Below are 13157 nucleotides of genomic sequence, written 5' to 3'. Positions count from 1 at the left end.
TTAGGAACAGGGCCACCAAAAGCTCCCTGGAGCGCCACCTCCTGTCTCTGCCCCCACCCGCCCAGGGCGGGCCAGCCAGCTGCGCTCGCCTGAGCTCCACTGCCTGCAGCCCCCGCACCCCGTCTCCCTCAAAACGAGGCCCCGGTGCCAAAACGGTTGGGCACTGCTGACTTACATTATTAAAAGATGTCAACATCACCATCCCAAGTGGTCGCCTGGCTTGCTCCTTTAAATTAGGGGAAGGAGGCAGTCACCGCCCCCCCCCCGCCCGGTTTACGCTCCCTCAATGCTGCCCCTCCCCCCCCCGGAAACAGAGGCGACACACGAGGAATATTTGCTGGGCTCCTCTCTGCTGGGTGGGATTTCATGCCAACAACCCAACGGCTGCCTGCCCCGCCCCCCTTCGCAGCTGGGAAGCTAAAACCAGGTGAGAGGAAGTTCTTTGGCCAAGGCTACCCAGTCACACAGAGCCGGAGCCCCGCCCAGGGCCCTGACAAAGGTCTGTGTTTCCGGGGCCCGTGGGGGCGTCTATGGAGCCCTCGGCGGCTGTGGCAGACTTGGCCCCGCTCGGGGAACCCCCCCATGGACTTCTTTGATAGTGACAAACCGCAGATTCAGTGTCAACAGAATCCGTTTGTTCACTGCTGCTCTTTCAAATATGGGGGGGAAATGGGCTGCTTGAGACCCTGGGGTGGGCTGGGGTGCCGCTTCGTGCCACAGGCTCGGTCCTAAAGGCAACAGATTTAATAACAGAAGTTCAATACATCTGTATTCTTCCTGCTTAGCACTAGGAATTGTTCTTTTTGTTAATCTGTCTCCTTTTCAAAAGGATTCGAGGCGCCCTGAAACTCAAGAAGACACCTCTCTTACCAAGCGGGCTGAATGCAGCCGTCCGCCTTGACCTTCGCTTCGGTCACATCCCGAAGGCTTCCCCAAGCTGTCTTGCAATGCTGTGCATTTAGTTTTCATGAAGTCTACTCAAAACCTTTTTCATTTTCCACGTCTGGAAATCTTTTTTTAAGAAAGACACACACACACACACACACACACACACGCACACAAGGAAATAATTTGGAAACAAAGGCTTAAGTACATCCAGAGCTCCCATTTTGAAGTCATTTAGATGGGGTCTCCTCCAAGCACCGCCTTTGAAAGCCAGGCAGGACTTCTGTTAACTCCTCGCTGTCCCAGCAGACCCCAGAGCTACAGAGAGAGCTGGAGACCACGGCCCAGAGATCTGCCGCCTGCTGTGACGTGGACAGCCCCGTTTCAGGAACCCCGAGGCGCCCTGAGCTCGCGGCCCCTCCTCCTCTGTCTTTTCCTGGCTCCTCTTCCCCTTCTGCCTGAACCCTGCGCAAGGAGCCCCGTTCTTAGCCCCGGGGAGGAAGCAAAGAGGGGGCTTTTGAGGGCCACCCATTAGGAGGAGAGCAGGGCTTAATATGTTGTTGTCATTTGGAAGAGCTTTGGGGGGACCCTCGAAAGCAAATGACTGGGGACAACCCTGAGAAAAAGCCCTTCAAAGAAACACAGGAGAAGCTCACACTTCCACTCCAGGAAAATTCACCGGACACAAAGTATCAGCCACAAGAGTGTGTCTGTAGCAGGGATGGGTTTGGCCCAGACTCTGAATGAGGTTCCTGTGAAGCAGACTTCTGGCTCTTCTCACCCTGTGGGCTCTGGCCCAGCCTCGCGGCCACTCTCTGGGGTCCTTGCTGGACACTGAGTGGCTGACCCAAGTCTTCAGCTCTTCCTGGTAACATCAAGTAAAACAACCCCTGTTTAGCAGCCGGGACTGGAAGAGAGCCGTCCAGACAATGAGGCTGGGACGCCCCTCCAAGGCAGCCTCCCCGCTGAACGAGGTCACGCGGGAGGGTGTGCTGAGCACACGGGCTTAGCTTCCTTCTCCCATAAAGGCCGCTTCAAGAGCCTCCAGAGCCACTGCCCACGTATTCGGAAATTCATTCAAAGACTCCACCCCAGGGTCCAAGACAAGGACCTTTGAGCAGAAGTCTCCGTGTCTGCAGAAGCTGAGAGAGCCCGATACCGCCGTGCGAACGTGAAAACCGTTTCCCCTCTGGCACGCGGGCTGGCCGGACAAGGCTTTCTGCATTTATACTGCCGAGTGGAAGCATCAGAGCTAGTTCGGATGCACACGGAGGTTGGGCTGCCTTAGAAACGCTTCAAACAATGGCACCCGCCCCGGTTGCATCCCAGCCCGGGGACCCGGGATGCTGGTGGCTCTGAATCAAGGCTTGGTGACTGTCCCCTCACTTCCTTTCCCGGCCCCGAACTGGGGGGCTCCTGGCCTCCCCCAGACCACGGTGCTCCATCATGCAGTCTCGCAAGGTGGCTAAAATATGCTCACATCTTAAGGGAAATCACACATTTCGGTTTGTTTTCTGGCCTGATTCATGACCACATCTAGAAGAGAAACTTATTTAAAATGAGCCTTTTCAATAATTGCGTCGAAACACCTGATAAAACATCCCTGACTCTGGACCAGGAGTAGCAGCCGGGAACAATACCCCAGGCCGGTCTCCTCGGCACGGCCCCGTGAGCCTCTCTGAGCCTCGCCTGCATGTGAAATATGCCAGCGGCCGAGGACCTCGACGGCAGGGGTTCTGCAGCCGCCCCCCTGGGCCCCGGCCCCTGGCAGGTTCCTGGCTGCACCCCCCACCCCCACCAACCCCGGCACAGAGCTCCACTCCACGTTGTGGGCCCAGCCGCGCTGGCTCTGGCCCCGAGCTGCTGAATCAACTGATGAAGGTTCCAGAAGGGAGACAAACCGGTTTCCTGGAATGGCTTCCCTGGAGACCTGAGTCATGTCCAGCTGCGGTTCAGTTTTGGATTTTGAAATTCAACCAGTCTGTGAGCTCTTCCTCGTGGCAGCCAGCTCTCCGCGCTCTGAACCCATGGAAACTGCATGTATAGCGCAAACCGGGGGAGGGGCGGGGGAGGCAGAGATACGTCCACTGCTATTTCCCTGGCCTCTCCTGACTCAAAAATGTTTCTCTGCATTTCCGGAGTCTTCGCTTTGGGAGAACAGCTGGATTATGCTCTGCTAACTGCAGCCAGACCCCTTCAAAAGACTAACAATTTGCCTTTGGGAGAGGGTTTGGCAGAACTTTGCGTATTTGTCTTATTTTTCTTCTCCCTTTTCCTTTCCAGATTTTTTTTTTTTAACAATTACCTCTTTGCTAAATAAACTTAAAATGTGCTCCTCTACAGAAGACTGATCAATGCCAAGAAGGGCCTTTCTTCACATGACGCTCAAAGCTGTCCTCCCAGAGACCTGCGCCCCCTCGCTGCCCTGGTCCCAGCCACCTGGCCGGGGGACACGCCAGCAGGAGGGAGCACCCGGGGAAGTGGGACTTGGCTTTGCCACCAGCCCTGTGACCTCAGGCCACTGAGGCACCCTTGCATCATCTGAGGTGTCAAGGGGGTGGAGAAAGCACCCACCAAGGCGGTCGTTTTCTGATATTTTAAATAGCCAGACGGAAACCATACTCACCGACCGGAACGAAGGGCCGATGGTTGGTCGTTCGCGTCCCCTCACTGGACCGCGAGCGCCTGCCGTGGAGCACACGGGCTCACCGGGCGTAGAGGACGGCAGAGCCGAGACCCGGCGCCTGACCGTCCGCGATCTACTTTTCATGAACAACTATTTACGTGCGACATTCACAAGTGCCGTTTGTGTGCGTTCTTTACAAGATGTTCAAACAGTTGCCTAGGGGGAGGAACTAGCAAGGGCAGGTGATGAAAAGTTTGAGTTAGAGGGTCAGCGTCTCTTAACATCCCACCAGCTCTCGCACGACCGTTGGCTGGTTTCTCAAAAAGGACTTCGCAGGCAAGAAGGGGCTGGCAAGAAGCGTTCAAAGGGATGAAACGCAAGGACCTCCAACCAGATCACTCTCTCCAGCGAAGCGACCGTTTGGAATGGAAGGGCAGATGAGGTGCTTCCCAGACAAGGGAAAGCTAAAGGAGTTCGGCCCCACCACGCCATTATTATAAGAAATGTTAAAGGGAACGATACAAGAAAAAGAAGAGCAAAACTACGAACACTAAAATGGCAATAAATTCACAATTATCAACAACGGAATCTAAAAAACAAACTCAGCAAAGAAGCAGAACGGGAACAAAATCACAGAAATGGAGATCACGTGGAGGGTTCTCAGCGGGAAGGGGGAAGGGGGAGAATAGGGGAAAGGTGCGGGGATTAAGAAGCATCACCGGTAGGTACAAAATAGGGGGAGGTTAGGAACAGCGCAGGAGAGGGAGAAGCCAGAGAACGTCTTTGCACAACCCGTGGACATGAGCTAAGGGAGGAATGCTGGAGGGAGGCGGGTTACGAGGGAGAGGGAGGCGAAGGGGGGAACACTGGGACAACTGTAATAGCCTCATCAATGAAATAGACTTTAAAAATAAAATAAAATTGCTGCACAATGTAAATTAAAAAATAAATAAATTTCAAAACTTCTGCCCAGGTAGGGCGTGGCAGGAACGTGCAAACGTGCTTTGGTTCCGAAACACCTGCAGGTAAGCCAAACGTTCCTTAGGGGGTGCAGGCAAACGCTCCCGTTAGACGCTCTCACGCGGCTCGAGCCCTGGGGTGACGTTGCGTCCGCCTGCAGAAGGCCTCCTTTCAAAGCCTCGTTTCACCTCCCTACGCTCCTGCCTGAGCTAGGGAAAAAAAATTCTAAATGTACATCTACTTCGGATGCTGCGTTCACATTTTCTAAAAGTTATATATTGGAACCACCTCTCAGTGGTTCCTGAAGCTTCCCCAGCTCTGCTGAGGCAGCAGCCCCCACGCTCCTCGCAGACCCGGAAACCCCACCCTAAGGGCTCCCGCGCCCCCTTGAGATTTTTTCTGGCGCTGGGGGGGACACACCGCCCTCTAGAGGAAAGGACACCAAACTGCACTTTCAGCCACAAGGCTCCAACTCAAAATTTCACCTCCTTCCCAAATAGACCTGTGAGACCAGAAGGTCTCAAAAGTTCTATTTCTGAGCATTTACATAACTAATTTCTGAGGGAAATTAGTCAGGACGCCAGGCATGCTGAGTGGGAAGCCGCCATTACCCCAGGTTCAGAGAGGACAAAGGGCGTCCTTTCTGCGAAGGGTAGGATTACCCCAAGAATTCTTACTTTGGAAAGAGAGAAACCCTATGTGCAAACATCTAGTTCAAAGCTGTCTGAATTTGCAGGAACTTGTTACAGCTCTAAAATGTGAAGCGCTGGGGTTTTCCCCTCCTTGGCCACAGCTCCTAATAAAATGCTGTACGTGTCAGGTGGCTCCTGCAGCAGCCCACAGCTCCTGCCGGGCGGGCCCCCGGCTGTGACACCAGGAAGTCTCTGCTCCCTCAGGTCACGCGGGGAAGCCACCTGGGCCACGACGCCCCACTCAGCAAGGACGTCCGAGTTCGCGTCCAACTCTTCTCTGAGAGACGGCAAACCCTCCCGAGGAGAACAGTGACAAGAGCCAATTTTCACATGAAGCTTTTGGCCGAAGCAGCCGACCCGCCGGCAGGACAGTCGCAGGCCACAGGGTCCACGACCTGCCGTGGAATGTTAGACCCCCGTGTGGAATTTCTCAGGAAAAGGGGTGCTGGCGCGCCCTGCTGGTGAAGACCAGGCTCCATTCCCCCGCTGCCCGAACACCGCGCGGGGAGACCTGACCCCCAAAGGCAAAGACGCTGCCTGCTCCCTAAGGGGACGGGCGTCGGAGGCGGCGCGGGGGCGCGCGGCGGCCTCCCCGCCTCCAGCTGAGGTCAGATGAGGAGCCCCAGGGAGCCACAGGTGACTAGAGGGCCACCTCCCACTGTGTCACCACCTACGTGTCAGGTTCTAAGGTGTGAGGCACAGAGACACTGCAGTGACAGAAGGAGAGACGGTGAGTCCTCCACCGTGGAAATAAAGGGGGTGCAGACAAAGGATAATTCCTACTCAGCAGGAGGGATGGTTTTCTTCCATCAGAAATGCCCTCTAGACCCACAGGCGAGCACGCGCCGCAGACCCGCTCCCTGCAGGGCCACAGGCGTGGGGAGGTGGCACGCACGCACGCACCCTCCGAAGAGTCGGAAGAGCCTGGGACAGATGTCCCAGAGGCTTGCCCCGTCACCTCCCAAGAAGGTAGGGCGGCCACACCCTCCAGGTCCCCGCTGGGAACCAGGCGGCGCGGCCCGCGGCACCGCCCTGCCCTGGCCCCTCCCCAAGTCGTCCCCTCCAGCCCACCCCACGTCTCACGCCCTCCTGGCGCTTGTCTCGCTGCCCGGAGCGGGAGCCGGGAAGGAGATCTGGACCCCATGAGGGAAAACGTGCCTCTCAACCAAGAAGCTCTCAAGGCCACGTGACCACGCTGAGGTCTTGAACTCCCGCCAGAGCCCCTCGCCACCACCCCCCGCACCGGCACCCTCCACAGCAGGCCCACGCAAGGCAGCCGGAGAGAGGGCGCTGCCCGCGTGGCCAGAGCACAGAGCCGCGCGGTCACTGTGGCCGGCTCACCTGCCCAGCAGGTTTCTCTTCGCCCGCTGGTAGGGACTCGGGGCGCAGCCGGGTTTCCCACCACTTCTAACAGACCACCGCTGGGGGAACGGAGCAGGCGGCGCTGCTCGCCGAGGGGCGCCTCAGCTCAGGAGCCCCTCCGGCCCGGTCAGGGCTCCCCTGCCTCTCAGCCACCTGCGGCCCCTGTGGCCTCAGCAAGCCGGCCGGCATCTGGGACCGCCCCGTCCTTCCTCTTCAAAACCGCGGGGCCGCGCCTCAGAGGCTCCCCCAGACACCCCGCCCCTGATCGGTGGCCCACAAAGGCCCCGGAAGCGCCAATAATGACCAAGAGCCAACCGCTTCTCAGTGGAACTTTGGCTAGAAACAAAGACCACTTGGAGTTAAAGCCATCTGTCTCTGAAGTGTTAAGAGCAGGTCCCCGGGGGGACCGGGGGACCCCTGTTTGGGCATGATCTATCCTCTGAGCCCTGAGCACGCTGGGAGCCCTCGGACCCCACCGTCCTCGAGGACCTGCCTGGGAAGGGGCGCCAGTCTTGCAGCCCCGCTGGGCGCAGGGCACTCCCCTGTGCTCGGAGCGCCTGGTGCCTGGGGTGCAGGCCGGCCGCGAACCCTTGGGCCGGCTGGGGAGGGCCCATTTTTGGAGTCCCCAGCACTCCACGGGGCCCTGCCCAGGACCCCACCCCGCTCCAACCCACACGGATTTCCTAACACAGTAAGCCCTTGAACGAGGTCCCCAAGGCAGGCTGGCAACTGTCAGAGAACACTTTCCATCCTGGGCGAGAGGGCCGAGCCCCACCCTCCCGGCCGGGGAGCAGCCTGGGCCTCCCAGCTTGGCGCCCGCCCCCATCCGGGCAGCGCAGGCCGCCCGTGGCCCGGAGGCCCCTGCCTTATCCACTGGGCGTGCGGCCCAGACCCCGGATGCGTTCTCCTCGCCTGACCCTGCAGAGCCTCTAAGCAATCCCAGGGGACAAAGGCTTCAGCGGAGGTTCCTGAAAAGATGAAGCCCCGATGGCTTGGCCCCGAGTCTAGACACCCAAGTCACCACAGCCCCCCAAAGGCCACAGATGTGCTCCACGCGCCGCGCCCCGTGCGAAGCCCGTGGCGGAAAACCCGCCTGGCGCACCTGGGAGAACTCAGAGACGCCTCCCCAGGGAGCAGGCAGCAGGTAGCTCTTTGATTCTCCCAAGGGCGCTCCTGCTAACAAAGCAGCTCCCACCGAGTCTGGGAAGGAGCAGGCAGCGTCCCGCGCACTGTGAGCCCCGCGGCGGCAGCCCAGGTACCCCCGTGGGCAGCCCAGGTACCCCTGTGGGCAGCCCACGGCCTTGGCCGAGTCAGGGAAGCCCAGCGGCCACGGGCCGAGAAGGAAAACTCAGCCGAATCTCCCGGAGACCTGCAACTTGCCAAGGAAACGGACCCTAAGGGCGGGACCCCTGAGAGCCGCCTCGGCATGGTCACCCGCTCGAAAGCCTTTGCTCCTTGGGCGCAGGCTTGGGACCACGAGGGAAAGCCACACTCACCCTGAGCAAACCTGAAGAAGTGGGTGTCCCTGGGCTTCTGCGTTCAGTGACGCTGGACCTGGCGCATGGTTTTCCCGCTCCCGGTGACGCGTCCCTTTCTTTCCGCAGGAGAGGGGACCCGAGCGGAGGAGGAACGCTCCCCGGCGGTCCCTGCAGGAGGCTGGAGCAGAGGAGAGCGCAGCGCCTTCGGTGGAAGATTGAGCTGCACACTGGCCGGGGTCCAGGGTTACAGTCAGGGCCTCCTCCAGCCCCTCCTCCTCCCCCTCCCCCTCCCGCCCCTCCCCACGGCCGGCCGGCCCCCACTGTAAATGAAAACCAGACTCTGCCCGGCCGCCTGGCCCCTGCCGCTGCTGAGGTCACCCTCTGAGGACTGTCTTCGCCCGACATGCACGGGGCTGGGCTCCTGCAAACCCCAACCCTTGAAAAAGAAACTCGCCCCTTCTCTGCGCCACCTTTCGGGCTGGGCCCCAGCGGCGGCAGAGAGAATAAATTTTGGAATTTTTTCGTGGGTCTCCATAGCGTTCCTGCGATGTTTTCCAATGCTGGTCGGAAAGGAAAACAGGAAATGCAGTCGCCCCTCCACCCTCACCACGCCCGCCCGCTTCTTCTTGAAGTTTCTGAATAGGGACTCCTCCTATTAGCCTCCCCTTTCAAATATTAATACTGCAATTACAGCGCCCCCCCTCCCCCGCCCGCCGACTTTCCACTAACCGAAGCTCTGTTCGCCAGCGAAGAGCCGGGCGAGGGAGGCTGCCTCGGGAGACTGCCTCCTTCTTGCGGTTCTGTACGTAGTGATTCTGAGCCTGAGGCTGGGACCCCGTCCCGGGACACATCGAAGGGGAAGGAAATACAGCTGGCCTGCTCAGAGATTCCAGAAGATCCTTGAGAAAGGACTCAGGTTTCTACAAAGCTTTGCGCAGTTCCCGGCCCTTCGATACACATTCTCTCGCGGGTCATGCACAGCAGCGCCCCAAGTCCTTTCTGATGGATGCGTGTCGTTTTCTGTGAGGGGAGGGGAGGGTCCCATTTTACAGATGAGGAAAACCTGGGTCCGCAGCAGAGCTCAGAGCGGGGCGTCGGCCTCGGACACCCCCCAGCTTCTTGCTGCTCCCCTGTCCCGCGGCCCCCACACAACCCGGTCAGTGTGAAGTATTAGGGGACCCCTGAAGGACACTTGGCCTCCGTTTCTGCGGAACGTCCCCTTCAGGCCCAAGGGATGAGGGAGGACAGCCGCTGAGGGTCCGGGCCCCGCCCCTCCCGCAGCCCCGGGGCCCCCTAGGGCTCGGCTCGCGGGATGTCAGGCCAGGGGACGGGTGGAGTGTGGTGGGCCTGCTCGGCACCTGTCAGTGGGAAAAGGAGCGGAGGCTCCGAGGAGGCACCACGTCCCCCGTGTGAGATGTGGGAAGACAGCATCTACAACCACCGAGAGCAGCCCTTCCGCAGGCGCAGAACCAGGGTGAGTGAGAGAGATGATTCAGCCGGGCACCGCACTCTGTGGCATTTAACGGTCGCTGCTCATGGGTGACCCAGACTCTCCAACACCTCCCGTGGCTCTGGAAACTGCCGAGGCGGGTGGCCCTCGGTGACACACCTCCGGTGTCCTCCCTGGCGCCCCCCGACAGAGCATCTGGGCTCCTGCGGTTCCCTCGCTTGCTCCTGGGGTGCGGGGTCCTTCCTGCGATGTCCCGCCCCTCTCCGCCCGCTGGCCCCGGGGCACCGGCTCAACTTCGGTCAGCACTGACCCAGACGTCGAGGGTCCTGGGTCTGCCCGGCCACCCGGGGGGCCTCATTGGCCTCAGGGCCTCTCGGCTCAGTGCCCCTTCAGTGTGAGGGTGACTTGCTCTGTGCATTTCTCGTCTCCCTCTGCACAGCTCGGAAGTCTCCCTCCCGTCTCCCAGGCGCCCTCTGGGGGGCTTGGATCTCCCTTAGGTGCACATCTTTGATGTAGGGAAGGTGGGCAGAGGCACCAGCAAGTCCTCTGCTGCCCTGACTGGTCTTCACGACGCTGGCAGGCCCAGTGGGAGCCTCTCCCAGGCCGCTTCCCGGGCCGGGGCACCCGCTGCAGCAGCCACTGTGGGTGTCGGCCACCAACAGCTCACAGCTGCACCCTTTGGGGAGAACTGCCCGTGGCCCTGGGAGCCAGCTGCGCCCCCTGGAGATGCCCCCACACCTCCACGTGGGGTAGGCAGAGTTCTATAGGCGGCTCTGGCTTCCCCAGTGCGGGGGGGCGAGGGCGGGGCGGCGGCCGGGCCCAAAGCCCAGGTCCGACCACTGGCTCCCGGCGGCTGAAAGGGAGTTGTGACTGACCTTGGCTGAGCACATGGGCCTCAGCACAGGCCCTGCCGCGCGGCCGGGTCCCCGCCCCCCAGGAAGGGCCAGAGGGCCGAGCCGGGATGGCCCGGCCCCCCAGCCCGCCCCTCGGGCTCTCCCTGATAGTTCCTGGCTGGGGACCCCTTCGCAGCAGCCTGATGGGGCCACCTCTCCTGCGTGGACCCCAGCTGATGCAGGCGCACGCGTTCCGACAGCCTCGGGGTCCTGCAGTTCTGAAAGCCTGTGCTGGTCGGAAAGGTTGTGCTGGGCAGAGGAAGGAAGGAGGGAAGGAAGGGAGGGAGGGAAGGAAGGAAGGGGGCCACCAGGCCGCAGCAGGGCCTGGCTGCGCGGCTGCGTTGGATGCGCCCCTCGCTCGGGCCTGCACAGGCGTTTCCCCGCCTTTGCGCCCTTTCTCTGGGACAGATGTAGAAACAGCCCCTCGCAGCGCGTTGCAATGTGTCATCGGCACCAGAACACAGTGTGGAAGTGTTTGGATTCATTTTTGGGAGAGATGTGAAATGCTTTCTCCGCTAATTTCATCTTTTCCTTTCATTTCCCCAAGGGAAGCGGATGCTGACAGAGAAGACACTGGAGGTAGAACGACTCACACGACCTGACCTTGTGCGTGGCCCATCGGTGGAGACGGAGACCCCGTGCGCATGTGGGGTCTTCAGAAGAGCCGCTGCAGACGCCCTGGGGGGCGGGGATTGTGCATGCACAGCCAGCGTCCAGGAGTGAGCTTCCCGACGTCCGCGCGGGCGAAACCTTTGCCGCTCCACACCCGGAACAATCCGCCCCGGAACAGCCCCCGACGACGGCGCCGGCCCCGTCACCCTAACAACCAGCACCCCATAACAAGCTCTGGCAGCATTCACGGAGTGGATGGGACCCGGGAGCCCACCTCTGTGACCGTGGTCCCCAGTCAAAGCTCACAGTCCCAGGATGAGGCAAGAGGTGCCTCACCGCTCCCCGCACTGGACATGGTTTTTCGGGGTCACAGCCACACCCCAAGGATGCTGCTTGAGACCGGAAGGATATTCCCAACAGGCATCAAAAACGTCAGCAAATAACAAGCAGATGCAAAGACTACAGCATTATGGGTAAAGAAAAATCCCGGTTCTCCATAATTATGCCCCAATCTTGAAAGATCATGCTATTCCTAAAACAAGAAAAGCCGCACTTCGGTTTCCTCAGTGGCGTCGGCTGAAGGGGCAATGGCCGCGCATCCCCCTGGGGGCGGGGGGCGGGGGTTCTAAAGCTGGGTGCGGCTCAGCTGGTTGGAGCATCACGCTGTCCACCGAAAGGCTTCGGGTCCAAGTCCCGGTCGGGACGCGTACGGGAGGCAACCTGTCGACGTTTCTCTCTCTCTCTCTCTCTCCTTTTCTCCCTAAAATCAATAAACATATTTTTAAAAATAAATAAAGTTGGGGCGCAGGGTCAGAGAGCATATCCCATCGGAATCACCCAGGGGTGGCCCTGCATTCGCCGATCGGGTGCAGGAGTCCCCAGTGCTCACACACTTGCCGGCGCTGAGGAAACACTGAGCGAGGCAGACAAGGGAAGTCGAGGCGCATTTCCGCCTCTGAGATGAAAGTCAAGTTCCCGAGGAGGCGGAGCCTGGGGAGTGCTGGGGCGGGGCTTGCCAGCGGAGCTCCGCCTTCAGAGCCCGGAGCAGGGCCAGCGTCTTCAGTGAGGGTCGCGGAGGTGCTTGTTGTGAGGCTGGAGGTGCACCTTACTTTGGAGGGGGGAGGCACAGTATGTGAGATTCCAAAGCCAGCTTACAGGGAAATGCTCCAAAGCAGCAACCCTGCTATTTCAAGAGAAGGGGTGCGAGCACAGCCACGAAGGAGCGGAGCGGTCCTCCGGCCCGCAGCTGGGGGCAGCTGGGGGCAGCTGGGGGCAGCTGGGGCTCCTCAGCCCCCCGGGGCCGCTGTCTGCCTCCTTCAGTGGGAAGAGGGGACAAGGCCTTCTTGCTACTAACAAACCATGGGCCTGCGGCAAGTCAGCTTCCAGGAGTGAGCCTTCCTCATCTGCAGAGCGCGTTTGCTGTCCTGACGACATCAGGACCGACCCACGCTGGCCCAGGGAGTCAGGCTGTATCCACGGCGGTGGCCTCGGCCTGACCTCCAGCCACAGGCTGCTCGCTCTGGCCCCTGACTGCCCGCCCGGCCCGGCCTCGGGCCGAGGCTGGAGGGGGAGGGGGCTCGCTGCCCCTGCCCCGCCCTGCACTTGGTACACAGTTCGGCTGCAGCCCCCACACTGGGCTCGTCCACTGCTCAAAGGATGCTGTCGCAGCCATTTCCTGAGAGTCTAAAGCTCAATGACACGTCATCTCCAATTACCGAAGCACAGCTGGCTACAAAGGAACGTGCAGTGCCGGCCGGGGACATCTGTGCTGTCATGTGTCTAGACCGCGCTTCCCTTCCTAGAGGAAAAGCCCTTCCCCTAACTTCACCATGTGCTTCTCCAGAGAGCTGCCAGCTGCCCGCAGAGCCCCCGGGGTGCGCACGCGACACACAAGGGCCGAGCCGGCTGGCCCTGGCCGCCCCGTGTGCGCCGGCAGCCAGCGGTGTCGGGGCTCCCTCAGGGGACCCCAGGAGCTGCCCTAGTTTCAGCCACGCGAAGGAAGCCAGCGGAGAGAAGGGACAGAACCAAGGATCCCTGCTTCCAGGCGTCCGCAGACCCAGCCCCCCCCCCCCCCCCCCCGCAGCTGGGTCCCACCCACCCACCTCAGCTCTCCCTTTGATCACAGGCGCCAAAGGTTCCTCTTTTCTCACACCGATTTGGGTGAGGTTCCCAAGACTGCAGCCCCAACAGCCCTGCCTG

At 60.5% G+C, this 13157-nt stretch overlaps 1 protein-coding gene across 1 annotated transcript in view; it reads right to left on the bottom strand.

The window, feature by feature from the left end:
* COL6A3 (collagen type VI alpha 3 chain) overlaps nucleotides 1-8221 on the bottom strand; it is a 70523-nt gene extending 62302 nt beyond the window's left edge. Inside the window, exon 1 of the mRNA XM_054571233.1 lies at nucleotides 8022-8221. The gene's annotated coding sequence lies outside the window, so the exon portion shown is untranslated. The remainder of the gene's footprint in view (nucleotides 1-8021) is intronic.
* Between the last annotated feature and the right edge of the window lie 4936 nt (nucleotides 8222-13157).

This window comes from Pteronotus mesoamericanus, unplaced genomic scaffold (assembly GCF_021234165.1).
Source record: "Pteronotus mesoamericanus isolate MK-2021 breed Mesoamerican mustached bat unplaced genomic scaffold, CSHL_Meso_final contig_1018, whole genome shotgun sequence".
Lineage (NCBI taxonomy): Eukaryota > Metazoa > Chordata > Mammalia > Chiroptera > Mormoopidae > Pteronotus > Pteronotus mesoamericanus.
Note: the sequence above shows the minus strand (reverse complement) of the source record. Positions and strands in the feature narration are given on the sequence as shown.